Genomic DNA, 16837 nt, shown 5'->3' with positions numbered 1-16837 from the left:
ACACACACACACACACACACACACACACACACACACACACACACACATACGTTATGGGTGGAGAAAAAGACTAGGAAAACAGTTCACTCTTTCCAGATCCCTGGGTTCACTAAGATGGTTCTTTTGGCTTGTTGTAACATGCTGCTCCATAATTTTTCTTCTCCAGATACTTTGGCTTGCTTGTAGAAGGTACAGGGTAACTGGTTCACACTTATAAACTCTCTGGTTTACTAGTTAAAAGCCACATCTTGCAGCAAGCTGAAGGAAAAAGAAACTGGTTTTCTTCAAGCTTAACGTGGTTTTTACTACTGGACAAATAGTCAGCTCCTGCCCTTGTGTTGATCTGATGGCTTCTCAGATATTTACACCCTCAAACTGTTCAGTTACCTGGGAGCCAACCACATAATTGTTGGCAGACAGGCTTTTATCATTGATAACTTGTCACTAGCCCAAATTGTCATTCTCACGCAGCTCCCTGGCTGCAGCCTGTCTATAACCAGAAGTCCACTACTGCTCATCTGTAGTAACTTCGTCCTGCTGGTTGATCAAACAGTATAAACAGCACTCACAATAAATGCTGGTGACTTGCTTTTAAAATGTGTGACAATCCCATTAACAATCCTTAGCTTTTAAAACAGCCATTTTCCCATTTCAGTCCACAATCAAAAATGCAGAAAAATAAAAAGATATAGTCCTGACAAGTCCAATAACTTACCAAGGTTCCTCCAACATCAAATTGTGGGTTCTATTACCTACAAGGACACCACCTGCAGCTTCCCTCTTACACATGATCCTGCCTTGGAACTTAGCTGTTCCTTCATTGATGATGAGTTGAACTCCTGAAACTCCCTTCTTAATAGTACTGTGAGTGTCCTTACACACCAGTGATCACAGTGGTTCAAGAAGGCAGCTCACTACCACTTGCTCCAGTGCAGTTAGCGGTTAGCAATAAATGTTGGCCCAGCCAGTGATGTCCACATCCTATGAACAAATAAAAAAAACTGTATGTTGAATTTTACGTTTTCTGGCTGAGTTTGAGTTGCGCAGGTTTTTTGGAGGGATTTCTGCATTGAGGCTTAGTGGGTTTCTTGCCAATTTTTCCTAAACTTGCCTCATTAACTATGTTCGTCACCCTATTGCATCCGATTCTGGCCCTCTCTTACATTGTGCTGTTCCTAGAACAACTCACCACTCAGTCATTTTCTAGGAACTCATTGATTTCCCGTGTGCCTGTGCCAACTTTAAAAGCCCATTTTGCACCAGGACCAGAACTGTCAGTCTGCAGCTGCCCTGCACGTTTGCTTCAGAATACAGGGGGAAATCAATGACCCGCTACATGTACAGAGACCTGGATAGAGTGGTACAGAAACAGGATTTCCTCTTCCCAAGGACCAGCAGTGGAAGCCTTGACACTACTCCACGCCATCCTGGTTGCCATCTGGGTTACAGCAGTCTCAAATCCGGAGGAATGTCCAAGACTTTCATCTAAATACCTGCGCTTCTCTCATTCCAGGGTGAAAATAGCCGACAAAAAGGCTGAAATAGCAATTGCTACATAGCAAGACACTTGCTGTGCCACAATTCCAAAGCATAAAAGATGGAGCATGCTGTTCCTGATGTTAAAAAATACCTCATCAGCCTTTGTACGATTTTGCCACTAATATGACCATAGCCCATTTCACTCAGAATCCTGTAACATTCTGCCCAATGTAGCTCAGAGAGGTGATTTGGAATTTGTTGATTGGGAAACTAGACTAGATACTAGATGATACTAGATAAACAATGGAAAATGAAATGCATTTGCAATAAAAACATGTTCCCATGGAGACAAACATATGAGCTCTGACTAACAAGATAGATCAAAGATAGTATTATACTAAAGGAGGAGGCTATGAATTTACTGAAAACAGTAGTAAAACTTAGCATGGGAGGACTTTAGAATTCAGCAAAGGATGTTCAAAAAATTGAAAATGTAGAATGAACCAGCAAAAGATGTAAAAGCATACTGTACAAATTTTTTATAGGTATGTGAGGAGGAAAATACTGGCCAAAGTAAATATAGATCCTTTAAAGGCAGATGGGATGATTTAACCTGGAAATAAGGAAACATAAGTGACACATTTAAAAAAATTCCAAAAGTAGTGGGACATGAAGCGTCGAGTGAAAGTAGGGAATTTTGGGATATTATTATTAGCAAACAAATATCATTTGATAAATTGAAGGACGAACCCACTGGAGCAGATAGCCTGCATTCTAGGGTTTAAGGGGATAACTAAAAAGATAGTGAATGAATTGGTTTTGATCTTCCACAAATCCCCAGATTCTAGAACAATACTTTTGGATTGGTAGCCACTAAATGTAACCCACTGCACACGAAAGGAGGGAGAGAGAAAACAGACTATTTACCCTAACATCAGTATTTAGGAAATTATTAGAAGTTGCTGTTAGCAGTGTGGTATATAATCATTGTATGACTAGACAGAGTCAACCAAAATTTATGAAAGAGATTTTATATGGAACAAATTGGCTTCAGTTTTTTAGGGTTGTGATTTGTGAAGTAGCTAAATGGGAACCACTGTTTGTAATGTATTTGGATTTTCAGTAAGGTGCCTCACAACAGGTTATTACGCAAAATTGGGGCCTTCCACATTGGTGGGAGATAATATGTTAAAACAATTGAGTATTGGCTAAGGGAAAGAAGAAATAAATTCATGATTTTTGCTTTGACAGCCTGTAAATAACTTGTATCTGTAAGAATCAGTACTTGGTTTTCAGCTATTTCTATGTAGTAATGGCTTAAATGAGGGAACGGAGTGTAATGCATTCAAAGGTGCTGACCATCCAAAGTCATTGGGAAGATAAGCAGTGAGAAGTGAGAGCATATCTGGCACACTGTGTATTGTGCTGCTCTCCTTAACTGAGAAAGGACAGACTTACATTAGAGTGAATGTAACAGAGGCCCATTAGACTGATTCCTGTGATGAAGAGATTGTTTTATCAGAAGAGATTGAGTAAACTACGCCTATATATTCCCTAGAGATTAGAAGATCTCATTGAAAATTAAAATTCTTGGTGTAAAATGTTGGAGTCTCCCTGCCTGGGAGTCTGGAACTAGGGGTCGCATTTTCAGAATAAGTGGTCACCCAATTAGGATTGAGATGAGGAGGATGACTTTCACTCAAAGTGATGTGAATCTTTAAAATTCTCTACCCTAGAGAGCCGAGTTATTGAGTAAACTGAAGATAGAGATCAATAGAGTTTTACATTGAGGAATTGAGGGCTGAATGGCCTACTTCTGCTCCAATTCCTTATGTCTATGTGACAGTATAAAAGGCATATCCTTGGATTTACTTTGGAGTCAGTTTGGGCCTTTACACCTGGGATTTATGAATTAATGCCCCAACAGTGCTGAAGCTGTGGTTTGAATCCATCATAGAACAGATGAGTTACTTCAAACAAATCAACCATTTTTCGTGCAAACGCAAAATACTGCAGATTATGGAAATCTGAAATGCTAACAAAAAATACGGTAAGACTTTAATCTCTGGAGATTTTCCCTCCATTGTCTGTAAACTCATAGCTTCTATCCCCAAACCTGCTTCTACCTCGCTCCCAAGATCCATAAACAAGACTGTTCCGTTTAACCCATTGTTTCAGCTTATTGCTGTTCCACTGGACTTATTTCTTCCCATCTTGATACCATTTTTTCTCCTATTGTACAGTTTTTCCAAACCATTCCAAACCTGCAGCTCTATAAAACCCTGGTTAGACCACACGTGGAATATTGTGTTCAGTTCTGGTTGCCTCATTATAGGAAGGATGTGGAAGCTTTAGAGAGGGTGCAGAGGAGATTTACCAGGATGCTGCCTGGACTGGAGGGCAGGTTTTATGAGGTAAGGCTGCGGGAGCTAGGGCTTTTCTCATTGAAGCGAAGAAGAATGAGAGGTGATTTGATGAAAGTTTACAAGATGATGAGAGGCATAGAGTGGATAGCCAGAGACTTTTTCCCAGGGCGGAAATGGCTATCACGAGGGGGCATAATTTTAAGGTGATTGGAGGAAGGCATAGGGGAGATGTCAGAGGCAGATTCTTTACACAGAGTGTGGTGGGTGCGTGGAATGCGCTGCTGGTAGTGGTAGTGGAATCAGTTACATTATAGACATTCAAGCAACTCTTGGATAGGCACATGGACGATAGTAAAATGTAAGGTATGCAGGGTAGTTTGATTTTAGAGTAGGATAATAGGTCGGCACAACATTGTGGGCCGAAGGGCCTATACTGTATTGTTCTATATTCTATGTTTATTTTTCGTATTCCAGTTGCAAGTAGCTATTTTTTAGAAATTACTAACAGCTTAATGGAGTGGAACCTTGGTCATTTACTATAACTGAGAAGAATTCCCTGGTGGGAAATGACCAATAATCAATGCTGCAGCGTAGTAAAGAGGATACTGATCAGATGCTCAAGGGGAGTTGAGAATTCACAAAAATATGGTTCTCTTTATCATATTTATTCCACAATCTGTGTGGTACTGTTAATCTGATAAAAAAAATTGAAATGGAATGTGAAATAATTCCCCAGAGGCTGGTATCCCATCACTAAGACACCCTTTATTTACACATGGAAAGTCCAATTACCTTACAGGCAGTTTTCAGAGTGAGCAAAACCTCTAACACTCCTGTATATATTTGTCAGCCAGGGTTCCCTGATTGGACCAGATTAACAGCCCCAATCAGGGAACTGATATTCATAGAATCATAGAATTTCTACAGTGTGGAAACAGGCCCTCCAGCCGAACAAGTCCACACTGAACCTCAGAGCATCCCACCCAGACCCATCCCCCTATAAACTCACCTAATCTACACATCCCTAAACACTATGGGCAATTTAGCATGGCCAATCCACCTAGCCTGCACATCTTTGGACTGTGGGAGGAAACCGGAGCACCAGGCGGAAACCCACGCAGACATGGGGAGAATGTGCAAACTCCACACAGACAGTCACCCGAGTGTGGAATCAAACCCAGGGCCCTGGCGCTGTGAGGCAGCAGTGCTAACCACTGTGTACCCCTTGCTGCCCCAACCCATATTCTATGAGGTCCACCCAGCTGACCTCATTACAATCACCACAGAATGTAAGGACACTCAGATAGCAGAAACTTCCTGCACCCTGACATTAACCTGTATCCTGCTTCACTGAATCTAATGCTTTTCAAATTTTCCCTCACAGTTTCTTCTAACTTCTGCCAGTAATGTATTGAGTAATAGCTGAGAAACTCAAATATGTGCAAGAACCCCAAACCTGCTGTGTGTTCTCTATCAATCTTCTTTGTTCCCTTTCAACAGGCAGGCTTAGATGGCTCATGTAATTATAGAGCTGGGTGAAACTTCCTAGTGTGGAGCTTTGTATCCTACAACAACCACGAATAAGCAAACATTGATGTGCCAATGGGCAGTATGATGCATAAAATGCTTCCTGTGGGTGAATGAATTTGTTGACGATGAAGATGTGAATTCTAGGACTTTGCTGTATTTAGTTATCTATATAAACAAATTCATGAGATTTAGAGGCAGTGAAAATATGATTCTACTGTTAATGCTGAGAGGCATTAGAGGCAAGAAGAAGTCCAGAGGTAGGTTTCACATTCACTTTTCAGGTTTTCTTGTGGGCCAGAAGGACAGAGTAGTACCTTTAGAACTCACAAAGTGTCTAGGTCATCCCTCTGACTGTGACATGATGTCTCTCCAGCCACGATCTTATCAAGATACCCTCTCAGAAAGATCACTTCTTCAGCTACTTCATGTAAGTGGTTGAAGCTGGTGCTTATTTCCAAGTGCTGGGATCATTCTAAACGCCCTCCTGCTGCGATTTCTCCCAGCTGTCTGATGGCTTCGCAGTCAGTATGGCTGGCTGCTGAGCAGGATGTGGCTTCGCAATAGTCTGTGGTCCTACCACAAAAAATGGCACTACCTATATACCCTGGGCCTAGTGGGTTCCTCGATCAGTTACATGCTCCCTGTGTTGTCCCTGGTTCTCTGTTATTATTAGGATATATACATATGTATTATTGTCTGCTCAGGAATATATTCATCATATATTTTGCACTGTTACAACCAGGTCTCTCTTAGTCAGTGACAACAAATACTTTTCATTTCATTTGTAGCACCTAGCTATGTCACTTTGATTAAACTTAGCCAGATTGAGAATGAAGGAGAACCAGTTCCAAGGTTTGCTTGAGCGAAAGAGAATGCAGTTATATTACCTTTAACCTGAGAAAAATAAGAATATGTGAAATCAGACCTGGAAAATCAGATCTGGAATGGAGAGGGAAGAGAAAGAGGAAACATGAGTCTGAGAAGACTTTGAGGAGCCTTTAATAGGCAAAAGGAGCCTGTAAAGGAGCTTTCACTCCCTTGGCCAGACATCAATTCAACCAAGTACATTTGCCAGGCTACACACTTGGCATGGACCTCTCTCACAATGAGTTAAATCTTATTGGTGGTGGAAGGAGGTTGTTAGTTGCCATTAACTGACTTCTTGAGGGCCTCAATTCATTAAAGAATGTTGGCTTACCAGAGCTCCCCTGTTGCCGTTTCAATTATTGCAGGGTCAGGGGGGCAAATAGGCATTGGGAACAATGCCTCCACGTGGCACCCAATTCTACTCTCAAAATCCACCCCCTCTTCAACCTGCCACCCCATCCAGGTCCCAGAGGGAAGCCAGAAAATCTAATCCCATGACAGATAGGAATGAACTTTTCAGCCCATAGATTTCTCAAAAAAGAATGGATCATGTTTGGAATCACTTGTCTTAGCAAGATATCTTGCTGGTTTAATGCATACTATCATTGGCAGCAATCCTGGAAATTTCTGTTGTCAGGACTACCACTCCCTCCCACTGAAATGATATTGTGTAAATGGTGGTTACCATGGAGAGAAAAATATAAATATACACTTCATAGATAAGAGTTGATTGTCTAATTAAGAGGCTATAAAACTGGTCATTGTCAATCACCTTAACCTTTCTCTGGTTACTTAGCAGTGTGATGTGAGAAAAAAGTGTCGTCATTCTATTGCCTGACTCTTTTACTAATTCTCAACAACATCCATTTAAATATGTCTTCCAATAACTGTGTAATTTTCCTTCTCAAAGTTATTTAACCTTTATTTAAATCATTTACTAGCCTGCAATTCTTCATGTGCTGCACCAGTCTCTAACTCGTAGCAAAGGCCCAGCCATTGTTTCAGCATGTCCAACTTGTCTTGTGAGTGTGTGGAATGAACGGTCAGAGGAAATGGTGGATGCAGGTACAGCTACAATCGTTAAAAGACATTTGGATAAGTACATGAATAGGAAAGGGATTTGGAGGGATATGGGCTAATTGCAGGCAGATGGGACTAGTTTAGTTTGAGAACATGGTTGGTGTGGACGAGTTGAATTGAAGGGTCTGTTTCCATGCTGTGTGACTCTATGACCGTATGATGTTGTAGAAAAATTGAGGTGTCTGCTGCCTTGGAGACTCCCATTTTATACCTGCTGTCATCTCACTCAACAGGCTACTGAATGACTAAGCTGTTAACCTGTGATAGTCAAATCAAGTCAAGCAGTGAAATTCTGCTCCATCTCCCAAAACTGCTGTCATATGGCATTGCTGCCCACTTCAGACAGCTTCTCAATGGGAGTTAAAATGGGTCCCATTCTGAAAAAGTAAATAAGATTATATCAGACATAGATTGGTGGGACTGGGCCCACGAATCAATATTATGACCAAGTGGTGTTGTGCCACATGAACACAGTCCATTCTTCCTTTAAAACATATTAGCCATTTTTAGCCTGTAAGATTTGAATTTATTGTGTGTGTGTTTATATGTGTTAGGGATTTAGTGGTCCATCCTGCACCACTCGTATTGCTCCATAAACCACATTACTTGCTGTAGTGTTGTCAACATTGGGTCAGTCTCCAAATACTTTCAGTAATTTTACCTTTCTTAATGTGTGGACATATACACTGTATCTTATCAGTGACTGTGAGTTATAATTGGTCTTCCATTGGTATCAGAGACTCATAACTCATGAGTCCTATTGGTATGGATGAGTTATGATGGTTTGTAATTTGAGAGATGGATAACTAAAACCATATGTGAGACATTTTGTCTGTTCTATCAATGGTCGCTAAAAGGGTCCTGGTCATTTTTGAGCAAATTTTAAATTTTAAGTTTTATTCCCTCAGTGAAGTAGATCTAAAATGTGGTGACATTATTATAGCCACAGGATTTCTTTTAAATAAAAAACAAATGATGCTTCTTTCTTCACAAAATCATATCCAAAATTTAGGCAACTTTTCAAATTACTGGCCTGTTTTCAGTAAAGGAGAATCATGAATTTGGAGTCCTTTCTCTGAATTCAGAACTTTGTTCTGATGTACAAATATTTAACAAAGAAGTCCACAGTCATTTCACTACAACAAAATCCTCTAGATTTCTCTGAGTGAAAATTTCTGCTTTTCTCTCAAATCCCTTGGACTAAGCTAGTTCCCTGTTGCACAGTGGGAAGGGCTGTGGAAAACAACAGGAAGGAAGTAAGGCATTTTTTGAAATCAGTTTAGACAAGAATAGATAGTATTTTCCTCAGTTCATTGAGCAGCACTGTTAATACGATTAGCTTCATGTGAGTGGGGAAAGGTCCTTGACTTCTGATCATGCTTGAATTGTCATGCAATGCAAAAACCACCATTTGACACACCAGTTTCAGTAGCAACTCCAATTTGAAGTACAATATTGATTAAAAACACTTGATTCTTTTTAACATCTTTAAAAATCTTGCTATTTTCCATTTTCAATGTTAGCTTTCCAGTAAATATTCTGAACCATAATTGTTTCAGAATGAAATGACTAGAAAAATTAATTATACCTTAAAATTTTGTGGTTTGAATACCTAAGTGTGTTGGGGGATGGTTGGGGTTGAGGTGTGGTCATCAAGAATGTCAGTGGAATTGAATGTTTGGCATGTTCCCCGTGGCCCAACAAGGATAAGTGACAGTAAGAACTGATGCTGGAGTCAGAGATAACACAGTGTGGAGCTGGAGGAACACAGTAGGCCAGGCAGCATCAGAGGAACAGGAAAGTTGACGTTTCAGGTCGGGACCCTTCTTCAGAAATGGGGGAGGGGGAAGGGAGCTCTGAAATAAATGGAGAGAGGAGGGGTGGGACTGGGGAAGGTAGGTGGGATGGTGATAGGTGAGTGCAGGTAGGCAGTGGTGAGAATTGGTCAGTGAGGTGGGAGGGGCAGATAGGTGGGAGAGAAGGTGGACAGGTTGTGTCAGGTCAAGGAGGTGGGGATGAGGGGGAGGGTTGGTCATGGATGAGGCCGGGGGTGGGGAGATTTTGAAACTAGTAAAGTCCACATTGAGACCGTTGGGTTGTAGGCTCCCGAGGCGGAATATGAGATGCTGCTCCTCCAGTTTCTGGGTGGCATCACTGTGACACTGGAGGAGGCCCAGGGTGGACAAGTCGCCCGGGACGGGGGGTGGTGGTGGTGGGAGTTGAAATGGTTCGCGACTGGAAGTATTGTTGTTTGTCGTGAACAGAGCAGGTTTTGCAGGGTTACTTTAAAAACCACTAGTTTGGCCACGTGATAATTAGTTCCATTGGAGACACAAGCACCAAAATTGCACTGGGCTTCTGGAATGGGGAACACAGATTTTAATATTCTAATAAGGCTCCTGCCTGTTTAGGTAAATCAAGCTATGTCAATATAAACCAACTAGTGAGTGGTAGATTTTAACAAAAATGCAACTTGCTTACAGCCCTGCTTTTCTGTAAGAATCTGAGGTAAGTGGATGGTGATCCCCTCTCAATGTATTTCACAATTTATTAAGGCTGTGTTTATTGTCAGCGCTATTTCTAGGTGTTACAGCAACTGTGAATGTACAGAAACACAATCTTGCAGTGTCACACCACTGCAAAGCAATGGAACAAGGATGGCACTGCCAATATAATAACACTGCCCAGAGCAGAGTCAAACGTCTGAGTGTCACTGAAATCAATGGACATTTTGCCTCCTGCTGCAACAATCATTAAAAAAAATTGCAATACTAAATCTAGATTTTAAAATAAGTTCAGCTCAGTAGCATACCAGGTTTATTCCACCTCATTCATGTGAGTATTCATGGCTTGCTTGTTCCTATGGGATTTTGAGATAGTTGAAGCATCATTACAGACAGAGTTGACATGTCAGTGTGATGTCATCATTGTATACGTGAAGTTATCCTGATGAAGCCAGTGTTATCACAGTGTGATCATTGGTGACATATGAGCATGTGCAAGCAGCAGCCATCTTTGCTGCCCATCTTGGTGTTAGCAATACACACTCTGATTTAATGAAAATATAGTCAATGACCTTATGGATTGTCCCCAACCACATGAAAAAATACCTGCAGCTTCAGTTTAACTTGGTGCTTCTGTTCCATTAGGGATGGCACTTGTTTTGTCATAGAAATTGTTGGTAGTTAGGGTGCATCACAATTGTCCTGTACCAGCCTGTTGTCACATGATACAATAGTTATGGAGTTATTGACTAAAAATTGCAATCAGTCTTTATCAGTTAGGTGCACATAAATGCAGACAAAGAAAAGAAAACAGTATTGGAGAGCCTTGGTAACAATAGATCCAAAGTCAACTTCATCCTGCACTTGCCACACATCTTATCTTAAATTACTCAAGTACTGTAACACAACTTTTTGTTTTCAGACATAAATCCATCTATTTACATTGAAATGAATCAATACTAACTGAATCCACCATCTCCCATAGACTTATCATTACAGTGTACCTCACACAGAGATGAATTTTACCAGCTAGATGGAGATGGGTGGGAGGCAGGAGGAAAGTATCAGGAGAGGGAAGCCCATATCTTCCAACTTCCACAACATATGACCAGAAGGGGGAGTCTCAAATGGCATGGCTGTCTGAAGGGTAGCCAGTTGTGATAGTTGAATGCCCAAATTAGAGTTAGCTGTCCTATAGCCACACTGGTATTTTCCTGTTTGGAAGGTCCACCCCCATATAGGGACAACCTTGGCAGCCTCCCGACAGATTCCTGAAAGAGCTTTCCTTTTATGGCCTTTCTGTGGTCCACTATGGGATGACCCTGGTGACAATGGCAACTACAACAGCTTCTGCAATGCTGCTGCATGGTGTATCTCTTGATCACTTGGGTCTGCCTATATGGTCCTCCTACTTACATAGAATTACCTTCTCAATGATGATGCCTGAATATTGATGTTTCTTCCTCAAGCCTCAGTAGCGGTTACCTCAATGGCTGGTGTTGCAGAGGCTGCTTGCTATTGGTCATCTGATTGGGTCACTAACTCAGGGAGGTGGGCTGTGTTCCTGCTTGGCAATGTCCACCTGATTACCTACTGCCTGTCTCTGTAGGAACAGTCAGAACTTCTTAACTCTTTCAAAAACTCTTCAGAATGCATGGTTTAAAAAAAAACTGGAACCATCTCTGCTTGTTTTCAATCTATTCATGACTTTTGATTAATCTTTGTTAATGTAGAATAATACAGTATATATTTTAGAACAAATTCTTCCAATGATTCCTCGGTTCATTTAAAAACATTTTAATTCTACGGGAAGCGAGGGAAGAGATTGCTGCGCCTTTGGCGATGATCTTTGCATCTTCACTGCCCACTGGAGTAGTACCAGATGATTGGAGGGTGGCAAATGTTATTCCCTTGTTCAAGAAAGGGAACAGGGATAACCCTGGGAATTACAGACCGATCGGTCTTACTTCTCTGGTGGGCAAATTACTGGAGAGGATTCTGAGAGACAGTATTTATGATTATTTGGAAAAGCACAGTTTGATTAGAAATAATCAGCATGGCTTTGTGAGGGGCAGATCATGCCTCACAAGCCTTATTGAATTCTTTAAGGATGTGACAAAATACATTGATGAATGTAGAGCAGTGGATGTGGTGTATATGGATTTTAGCAAGGCATTTGATAAGGTTCCGCATGGTACGCTCATTCAGAAAGTAAGGAGGCAAGGGATTCAGGAAAATTTGGCTGTCTGGATATAGAATTAGCTATTCAACAGAAGACAGAGGGTGGAAGTAGATGGAAAGTATTCAGCCTGGAGCTCGGTGACCAGTGGTGTTCCGCAGGGATCTGTTCTGGGACCTCTGCTGTTTATGATCTTTATAAATGACTTGGATGAGGAAGTGGAAGGGTGGGATAGTAAGTTTGCCGATGACACAAAGGTTGGTGGAGTTGTGGATAGTGTGGAGGGCTGTTGTAGGTTGCAACGGGACATTGACAGGATGCAGAGCTGGGCAAAGAAGTGGCAGATGGAATTCAACACAGAAAAGTGTGAAGTGATTCATTTTGGAAGGTCGAATTTGAATGCGGAATACAGGGTTAATGGCAGGATTCTTGGCAGTGTGGAGGAACAGAGGAATCTTGGGGTCATCATCCATAAATCTCTCAAATTTGCTACCCAAGTTGATAGGGTTGTAAAGAAGGCGTATGGTGTGTTGGCTTTCATTGGCAGGGGAATTGAGTTTAAGAGCTGTGAGGTTATGCTGCAGCTCTATAAAACCCTGGTTAGACCACACTTGGAATATTGTGTTCAGTTCTGGTTGCCTCATTATAGGAAGGATGTGGAAGCTTTAGAGAGGGTGCAGAGGAGATTTACCAGGATGCTGCCTGGACTGGAGGGTGGATCTGATGAGGAATGGTTGAGGGACCTAGGGCTTTTCTCATTGAATTGGAGAAGGATAAGAGGTGACTTAATAGAGGTGTACAAGATGATAAGAGGCATAGATAGAGTGGATAGCCAGAGACTTTCTTCCCAGGGCCGAAAAAGCTATCATGAGGGGGTATAATTTTAAGATGTTTGGAGGAAGGTATAAGGGAGATGTTGGAGGTAGGTTCTTTACACAGAGAGTGGTGGGTGCGTGGAATGCACTGCCAACAGTGGTAGTAGAGTCAGATACATTAGGGACATTTAAGCGAATCTTGGATAGGCACAAGAATAATAGTAAAATGAAGGGTATGCAGGCTAGTTTGATCTTAGAGTAAGATAATAGGTCAGCACAAGATCGTGGGCTGAAGGGCCTGTACTGTGTGTACTGTTCTGCATTCTATGTGTTAATAAATGATAGAAAACTGAAAAAACAATGCATGTTGAGTGGATTGGATTTTTTTATTCAAATCAGTTGCAATTAAGATCATTATCTTCTTGAAAAGTGTTATTTACAAAATTGTTATAAGTTATGTTACAGCAAGACTTATTGGCTCCAGCAGACTAAAACAGATCAAGTATTCAACAGAGTTGCCACAAATCTATTCTGCTGGCTCTTTGGTTTTGTATTACTCAGCTCCTTCTCCATTACAAAGCACACATTAATGATTTATGGTGAAATCATGAACATTGGGGAAAAAGCTGGCATTTATTAGTAATTTCATTAGTCAGCCATTAAATAAAGAGCTACCTCGCAGTGATGTCATTGTCTCCTGTAATGTCTTCAAGATAAAGGAACAGCATTCGTTCAGTAACCTCTGCTCAATTAATTATGTTGTGAAATGTTCAAAATCGATTTGAAAGTTCAAACAACATGCACTCTCCAAAAAATGCAATTTATTTGGATTCCTGTCACTACTTCACTTTAAAGCTAGATTCTTACCCATATAGCCTTTAAGATGAAGTGCAAACATAAAATGTGCCAATAATTTAATAACATTAAAGGTCCAATACAAATGGGAAGATTTTATTCCAACTAATTTCACTTGAGATGTTTAACAGCAACTTGCATTTTTTTAATAGCTATTAAAGTACAAAACATTGCCAAGTATCCAGGTAAATGAGAGAAAAGAACATGGAGGGAAGGATTTCAAATAGAGCATTAATTTGTGCCGATTTTTTAGAGGTGGAGAAATTTGCAAAGAGAGTTCTAGTGGGATCAGATCAGATATAAACCCTCCTCCCAATAATAGGACAAAAGACACTGAGAGATACATATAAGGCAAAAGCCAGGAAACCAAAGTGTGTGAGGGGTGATGTCAGGGAACGATGCAGAAATGGATAGGGACAAGGCCTTGGTAAGCTTTCAAAACAATGAACAGCATTTTATTAAATTGAAAAAACTAAATGTAATTCATTAGCTTGGTGAAAAATGTCTGTTTGTTCAGACCATGTCTGATGGTTGAATGCACTTTGTGGGTGAAAGGGTATCTGAATATGAATAGAGTTGATATCAGGGGTGATAAAAGGTGAGTGGAGGATAAAAGACTGACAAAGAGGGAATTGGAATAACCAACGTAAAAGAGAATAAATATTTCGGCGGTGGAAGGTGGCTGTGTTACAGAGGTGTAAGCAAAAATAGTGTAGCCATGAAGCTCAGTTGTGCATCCACTAGGATCCTAAGGTTCTGCATAACCTGGTGCAAGCTGAACAAATGGTCAGGGAGGTGGATGGAATGGGGAACAAAGGTGCAGAGTTTATGCCAGGGCCTGATGACAGTGGAGTTAGACTACACAATGTTTAGCTAAAGGAAGTTGTAATTTTCTGTGACTATGTCAGGTGGGCAGACCAACAGCAAGGAGACGATCATCTAAACATCAACATGATTGTTCTGAGTTGACAAACAGGTGGAATTTGATCAAAGTAAAAACCTATTTAACGTAAGAAAATTCTCCCATAATTTAAAAAATTTAACCTATTTTTCTAATCAACCTGTTGAGAGAGGTTATTACACACTGCTACAGCAGGTGGGACTTGAACCCAGGCCTCTGGTCCAAGGTAGAGCTTGCATCCAGGCTAATTGCTTGGGCAACAAGCTTGGTGATTGGCATTACATCCTACTCATAAATCACACTGAAATTTACAGTGACTGAAAAAAAAGGAAAAAGCTTGCATTTATATGGCATCTTTCACAACCTCAGGACAGCCAAAGTGCTTTACAACCAATAAAGTACTTTTGAAGTATAATCGCTGTTGTGATGTGGCTTTAGCAGTAACTAATTTGCACACAACATGAACCATTGGATTATTTGCAATTTGATAATGATGAAATAATGTGGTGTAAAACATGGCCAGCACCCTGGGAAAAACTTCCCTAGTCTTCTTCGAAGTAGTGCCATGTGATCTTCCATGACAATCTGAGAAGGCTGACAGGGCCACTATTTAACATCTCATCCTAAAGTCAGCACCATGAATGGTGCAGCATTGTCTTAGTACTGTACTGGAGTGTTAGTCTAAAGTTCTTTGTTTGAGTCTCTAGAATGCAACCTGAACTCACAACCTTCTGACTTAATAGCAAGAGTGCAACTAACTGAGGCATAGCTGACAGATTTTTCCATTACTTGGTGTAAGGGTCATGACGTAAAAAACAAAATCCTGCCCCTGATATCAGACAAACAAATGTCTGCTTCCCCTCCTCATTGACTAAATGACATTGGTGTGGGAACTGTGGGTGTGCGGGGGGTTGCGGGGGGGGGAAGGGGGGGCAAGGTGTTTATAATATCACTCTCAAGTTTTCTTAGTTAGAAGTTTGCCGTTATAACAAAAAGTGCTGGAAATACATAGCAAGCTGCTCAAGATCCCTAAAGAGAAGATGCTTCATGAAGTTTTAGGCATGGACCCTTTATCTGTAATCATGAAGTACATATACCTGAATCCATTAACCAGCCTTCTATTGTTATTTCAGATTTCTTTCATTTCCAGTTTGTCCTTTTTATTCTGCTGATTGGCAGTTTGTGAAATTAAATATTTTGAATGAGATTGAAAACCAAAACCAAACTTTCCATCAACATCAAAGTATAGAAATTATTTTCTGACAATTAAAACAACCTGCAACATTGTAATTAACACATGAATTTTTAAACTAAAAATTAATGTAAAATTGGATATTGGAAGAAGTAGTGTACTGAGTACACTGGGGATTTATTATTAAAACAAAAGTGCTAGTTACGTTAAATTTGAGGCTGTCTTAGTCAATCATTAACTGAATAATTTGGCTCTGCTTTAATGTAGATTTTCTGGATTTCGTTCTCAAAATTGGATAGATTATTTTTCCTCTAATGCTCTCAAAATTCTCTTGGAGAAAAAGCTCCTACAAAGCAGTGAATTTATGTCTATTTCAGCTTCCAGAGGCCTTCACTGAATTAAGTCAGAATTATATCGGGCCATTGCAAGAAAATTGTTTCATGTGCAAGTATATTGTGCCTATGATATATGCTACATGATGTGACATTAACGTTCAGCTGGATTTTCATCAACATCATGTAGTAGTTGAGAAAAATATAATGTTCTTTTGTTTTAGCCAAGTTCCAGAATAAAGTGCCAAATTTCAAATATAGATTTTTTGAAATTATTTTTTCTCACTCTTTCACGTAAGTTTTGTAGGTGACAGTTTTCCTGGAAGGTATGTAGAATTTGGCAAATAAGCTATATCTGTGAATGGGTTTTTGTTATTCAAGCTGTATAATTATTTCATTATACATGTTCTTTTATTAAAGATTATTTTAAAATATGCTCCTGAATGATTATCTTGATGTCAAAAGATGGATTTAATTTTTCAAGGTAATAATTCATTGTTTCTTAAAAATCAAATATTTGAATGGTAAAAAATTCAACTTTGAGGGAAATCTTAAGTTTTCATCAGAGGCAATAGATTTGTTTATATGCCAATGTAATGTCTCCAGGGGCCCCAGAACTGGTTGTTTGGTTAAAAAAGATGGAGATATTTAATGATCCAACTTTTGATATACAAAGTTAGGAAAGGAGTTAAGAGCATAATTTTCCTAGTTTATTACAGTAAGGTCTAATGACACAG

The 16837-nt window shown here is 40.2% G+C and overlaps 1 protein-coding gene across 1 annotated transcript in view; it reads left to right on the top strand.

The window, feature by feature from the left end:
* The window catches only part of jph3b (junctophilin 3b), a 157388-nt gene that overhangs the window by 107144 nt on the left and 33407 nt on the right, over positions 1-16837 (top strand). The window lies entirely within an intron of this gene.

This window comes from Rhincodon typus, chromosome 15, assembly GCF_021869965.1.
Source record: "Rhincodon typus isolate 14 chromosome 15, sRhiTyp1.1, whole genome shotgun sequence".
Taxonomy (NCBI): Eukaryota; Metazoa; Chordata; class Chondrichthyes; order Orectolobiformes; family Rhincodontidae; genus Rhincodon; species Rhincodon typus.
Note: the sequence above shows the minus strand (reverse complement) of the source record. Positions and strands in the feature narration are given on the sequence as shown.